Source organism: Triplophysa rosa, linkage group LG5 (assembly GCF_024868665.1).
Source record: "Triplophysa rosa linkage group LG5, Trosa_1v2, whole genome shotgun sequence".
Lineage (NCBI taxonomy): Eukaryota > Metazoa > Chordata > Actinopteri > Cypriniformes > Nemacheilidae > Triplophysa > Triplophysa rosa.
In genome coordinates this window covers 2407615-2413614 of record NC_079894.1, presented here as the reverse complement: position 1 = coordinate 2413614, position 6000 = coordinate 2407615, and the positions used below count along the sequence as shown (strand labels likewise).

The 6000-nt window shown below is 38.2% G+C and overlaps 1 protein-coding gene across 1 annotated transcript in view; it reads right to left on the bottom strand.

Moving 5' to 3' along the window:
• LOC130553820 (ATP-sensitive inward rectifier potassium channel 10) overlaps positions 1 to 356 on the bottom strand; it is a 12029-nt gene extending 11673 nt beyond the window's left edge. The window contains exon 1 of the mRNA XM_057332986.1: positions 205 to 356. The gene's annotated coding sequence lies outside the window, so the exon portion shown is untranslated. The remainder of the gene's footprint in view (positions 1 to 204) is intronic.
• Positions 357 to 6000: the final 5644 nt, after the last annotated feature.

Here is a 6000-nt window from a genome sequence, read left to right as displayed (position 1 = left end):
TTCATTTGAATTGCTCAAGAACCTTGTTTAAACATAAACGAACATCGTATTCTGAGATGAAATTAAAATGTTCCATCGATGTGTGCAGGGGCAGGTGTGCATAGCACCTGTTCAGATGTTTAAACTCAAACTCGTGTAAACCAATGATGTTGAATTTTGTCATGTCCGATGTTCCAGCGTGTGAACTGAAGTCGAGTGACTTACCTCGCTGTGACCCGTCGGCCGGATGAGGGTTCTGATGAAAGGATTGTTGTTTGTAGTTTTGATCAGCTCTGCTACATGATTCCCATCCCAACCGAAGCACCGAGTTTATTCAGCGGAAATGTCTGTGGGGCTCAGAACAAACCACTTGCTCTTATAAGCCGCCATCTCTCTCTCTTTCGTTCTCTCGCTCTCTCCTCATTTCATTCAGCAAACACTGTCAGCTAATCTTTGTTCTTTAGATTGAATTCTAACCTTCCTGGCAAAAACGCATAATGTAACATTAAAGGAACAGTCCTCATTAACTCACTCATGTTTGGAGAAATGTATGAAAGCAACAGTTCTGGGGGACATTTGAGTACCATTTAATTTTTCCTACAAACAGAGCTGAAAATGACTGACATTCTTCCAAATCTCTTTCACTGTTTTTATCAGAACAAAGTAATTTATACAGGTATCATAATTACACGAGGGTGAGTAAATGATGACAGAATTTTCATTTTCAGGTGAACTATCCCTTTAATGTGTTGCGTCTGCTGGTCAGTGGGGTTCTGCATCGTTCTTATAATTCTGTAAATGAGCGATCTGATCTGAATCAACATCACAGTTTTAAAATGTGTATGAGTGTATAAGGGAAAGAGTATATACATGACATATTTTATATAAATCTGTTTTCTTTTTTTACTTTAGTTTTGAACAGTTCTGCAGTGTAAGGAATATATTTTACAATGTTAAAAATGTGGTGCTTTGATAACTTCTACTGAATCACAGTCAAATAGAATATTCTGATCAATTTAACTCATGAAATCTGCTTTTATCCAATTTGGATCCAAATCTTATTCCAAATGAAATAATCATAGACGGCATGCCAATATGAAAGTTCATTCATTTTCCCCCTCTCATGTCACATCGAACCTGTTTGAGTTTCTTTCTTCTTCAGAACACAACGGAAGATATTTAGAAGAATGTTGATCATCAACCAACACTGAACCGCATTGACTTCCATCAGATGAACACAAAACCACTGAGACATTTCTCGAAATATCTTCTTTTGTGTTCCTTTGAAAGAAAAACTCACATACAGCTTTACAACCACACGATGAGAGAGAAGAAATGACAGCATTTTGTCTCTTTAATATGCAAAGACATCAGTAGACGTTTTATTCATTCCAGCGTGCCAGCAGTGTATTATATAATGTGTGTTAGTGTTGAAAGAGAGCGGTGTAATATCTCAGTGATCAGCACTAGAGCTCTTGCACTGGTGTGAAAGGAAGAAGCTGAATTAAAAGCCTTCTCGGGTTTTCTTTCATTGTGTCACTCAGTGTTTGTCCACATTAAGGGGTTTTGTTCTGATTGGGACCCTTTGCACAAACTTCCTCCACATGTGTAGATGAGGAACGGAACGTCCTGTGAACAGCATCACACGACGTGAGAGGAATGAGAAGTGTGAGAGAGTGACGATGCGTTTCTTCAATGAGAGATGGAGGAGAATACACCTTTCTTTCACATTTATGCATTTAACATGTGTCTGGGAATCGAACCGATGACCTTTATAGTTTGCAATTATTTATAATTATTGCTCTACACTCTTTAAATGATGTTGTAGTGTCTGTCTGCTTCAGTCATTTGGGTTTCTGTCTGTTTTCTTCTTCGTTCCTTAAACATTTGAGCTGAATCTAGCGGTGTAGTCGAGGGTATACGCCGGTATACCCACTTCTTTATAAGTCGGCATTGCGTATACCCACTTGTGTAGTGTAGCTATACGTCGTGTAGGCCTATACCCTCGGTAATTTTTCCATGGTGTGCCATAAAAGTCGTGAAAAACAGGACAAACTGCTGCCAATATTGTAGAAACGCCGATGACTGATCTCAGATCTGATCTACCTCAGCGTGCTACTAGCGCTCATCGATCTAATCGAGATGGCCAATCAAATGAAGGAAGCCGAACATTACTGTCCAATCCAATGAAAGAAGGCGGGAGTTGCTTTTGACAGAAGCCCAGCTCGAGGTCAGTTTAACTGTGAAAGAGCGCAATGTAAGTAGCTACCTTTAAATGTTTTATCATAGAAATATCAGGGGTAGTTCACATGTCGCGTCTTAAAACGCGTGCAAAACGCTGGCTGCGTCGCTGTCTTCCTCTTTCCACAGCTCTCGGGAGTTTGCGCGCCCGTGGTGTGCGCGCTTGACCCGCGTCAACATGGTAAACGACCGAATGTAAAATCCAATCATGTAAACTACAAAACGCCGAAAGCATTTACACGTTTTAGGTAATGTCAGTGTGACGAGACAAAAACATGACCAGACCTTCTCTATGGAAGGCCAGAAGGGCCAAAACGTGTGATACCAACGCGTTAACACGCAATTAACGCGTAGATCCGTGTTAACACGTAATTACGTGTTAACGCGTAGTTTAAAACGACGTGTTAACACGTGGTTGTGCATGCACATTGGACCATGGAGCTTTACCACCACCTACTGGCGTGGCGTTATTGCTTAAAATAAAGCAAGAAACTAGGCTTGTAAATTGCAAGATTTGATCTAAAATATATTGGGAACAATTTATTTTGAGGGCATAAGTAGTCTACAACTATATAGAATGATTACAACATAATTAAAAATCAAATATTGCTTAAATGGACCTATTAAACGTTGAAAGGCCATATTGAAAATATCAGGCTAATGAAGTGCAAGTTTATTTGCATCTTTTATTTGCAACATTTTCATATACACTTGCATAATTCTATAGCCATGTTTGTTTAGAAAAGAAGTAAATGAATATCAGTATTCATATGTCAAACCCTATGGATCAATATTTCTTAGTGAGCCCCTTTGATAACACTTATAAAGCTGAGATACCTTTGTGCATTGTTCTGCAATTTTTTTAAGGTTCAGTGCATTCAGTAATATAATTCAATATAATGCCTTATCATCAGACACACTCAAGATTTGTGAAACCTTTTTTCACATTTAATCACAATAAATAAATGTGTATTATTTCAGTGTATGTGTTTGATTCAGGTTAACAGGCGCATGTTCAAGCTCAAACCGGTGCGCAGCGTTTTGCTGCGGTTTCCAGGTTGAACGACATGTTTCCTGGAAACGGTTTGCAAGTGCAACGGGGCTTGAGATACGTTTTCTCTTGTTTGGTGGGCATGTCAAGAATTTCAGTCCAATCAGCAGCAACATGTGTATAACCCACGCGGTATTAAAGAGACAGCTCGCACAATGGGAAGTAAAGTCGTTTACAAATCTGTCCGCTGCAGCTCGGTATACGCAACATTGAAGATATTAGAATACATGTATTTTACAGTATTAAACACGTATTTATACTGATTTCATCAGGCTCCGAAAATTCTTCAAAAAGAACACTAAGAATGGCCTTCTCAGCTGCCATAGTTCAACTCTTGCGTCATCACAACAGGGTGTTCAACCGCCCCACCGATTCCGTTTAAACAACGTTTTGTCGGGGCTGAACGCAGCCCAGGTGAAAACTGGTGGGGAATAATATGATGTTTGAGGCCACCTTTATTTCTTTAAGTCAGCTCAGTTTTATTGTCATTCTGTTATATGTGGGACATACAAAGGAATTAAATGTCTCACAAGACTACAATGTTGCATATTTAACATATAACTTATACCAGTGGTCTCCAACCCCTGAAGAGCTACCGTCCAGAAGATTTCAGTTCCGACCCCAATCAAACACATCTTATCAAGGTGTTCAGGGTTGTTTGATCATTACAGACAGGTGTGCTGAAACGGGTTGGAGCTGAAGTCTGCAGGACCATAGCTCTCCAGGAGATCCCTGACTTACACATTTAGCAAATAAGATGACACATATCTATACATACAGTATATATTATACAAATACTTTTAAACTATGAGTATAAGTGGGCCTAACCAATGAGCTAAGAATTCAAGTACATGTTTACCTGCAAAATATTCTATTTTATTTATATAGCGCTTTTCACAATTTTCATTGTTGCAAAGCAGCTTTAAATACATGATAATTAAAAACGTGATAATGAAAATACTAGGGGGGAATTAAAGAGAGTATATGGAATTAAGATACATGCTGTTATTGTAAGTTTTTCTCTATGCAATGTACACTGATTAAACTTAACTTAAATAAATGGTATGATTGTCAGAAAATGTCAATAATTCAATTGAAGTGTTTAATCTATGTATATTATTACTTTAAATATTGTTACTAGGACTGAGAACCTAAAATTACAATATACCAGAACAATATCCAACAATACCAAAACATGCGGAAAGAATATATTTGTTGAAGTATGTTAACATGCATGTTTGTTGTTGAACTGTCATTTATATTTATGGATTAAACAAAATCAGCAGTCTCCTAGTGAGTAAGCAACTCCCAGTGAGTGGCAACGTAAGATTCTACAGAAATAGCCGTGGTGGATAGAAAAAGTGGAATCATCAGGTGGATTGACCATCATCACGAGCGTCTGGCTGGACTGGGAAGACCATCAGGACAGAACCGGAGCTCGGACTGATGGCTTCTGGTGCCCTCAGGATCCTAGGTTGTGGCTGTAGTTGTCATCAGGTAGATTGGAAAAAAAGTGTTAATGGATCCACTGAACCTTGAAAAACATTGCAGAACAATGCACAAAGATATCTCGGTATACCAGCTTCCGATACCAATAACTCAAGAAACGGGAGATCTTCTGTACACGGACCCTGGTTCGAACCCCTTCTGGGACTGAAAGCCTTTCTGTGTGGAGTTTTGCATGTTCTCCCTGTGTCAGTGTAGATTCTGTACACCTAGCAAATCATCCATACAAAACTATTGCTTTTTTTGTTTATTTAACAAGCAAACGAAAGTTTGGCTGCATGGTCATCAAAAAGTTGGCCATCCTGTTGCTCACCCCTCCATACCTAAACAACTAACACACTGGAAATAAAGAAGACAGAGGTGAATGCCAATATGTGATAACAGATAACAAATAACCAATAAAAACATTGACTTCATTCCACTACACACAGGTTGCCTTTATAAGACTTAAGGATGTTATGAAAGTAGCTCAATAACAAAAACTGAATGCATTGGGGTTGACATATGAATATTGATATTCATTTACTTTTTAACATGTAAGTAAAAAAATAGAAATGTGCTACAGTATAAGTGTTCGTGAAAATGTTATTTGGAGAAAATACGAAATTAAACTTATACAATTTATATCTTGATGCTGAAAATCGCCATGCCATTCAGCGTTTAAAACGTCAGTTTAAACAATAGTTGATTTTTAATTATTATGTAATCATTCTATATAGTTGTAGACTACTTATGCCCACAAAATACATTGTTCAGAATATATTTTAGATCAAATCTTGCAATTTACAAGCCTAGTCTGTTGGTTCTGTTTATTTGAGCAATACCAACACGCCAGTAGGTGGTGGTAAAGCTCCGTGGTCCAATGTGCATGCACAACCACGTGTTAACACGTAATTTACGGGTTAACACGTCGTTTTAAACTACGCATTAACACGCAATTACGCGTTAACACATAATTAAGTGTTAACGGTATCTACGCGTTAAAGTGTTAATTGCATGTTAATGCATAATACCTGTTAACACGTTGGTTTTACATATTTTGGCCCTTCTGGCCTTCCATACTTCTCTAGTTCAAACGCATGGGTTACTCAGGTGTAGGGTTGGGAATCGTTTCAATTTTATCGATTCCAATTCTGATTCTGCTTATCGATTTCGATTCTTATCGATTCCCAGTTTCGATTCCACAGTTGAAGTAAAACATTTAGATATCAACCTGTATGGTC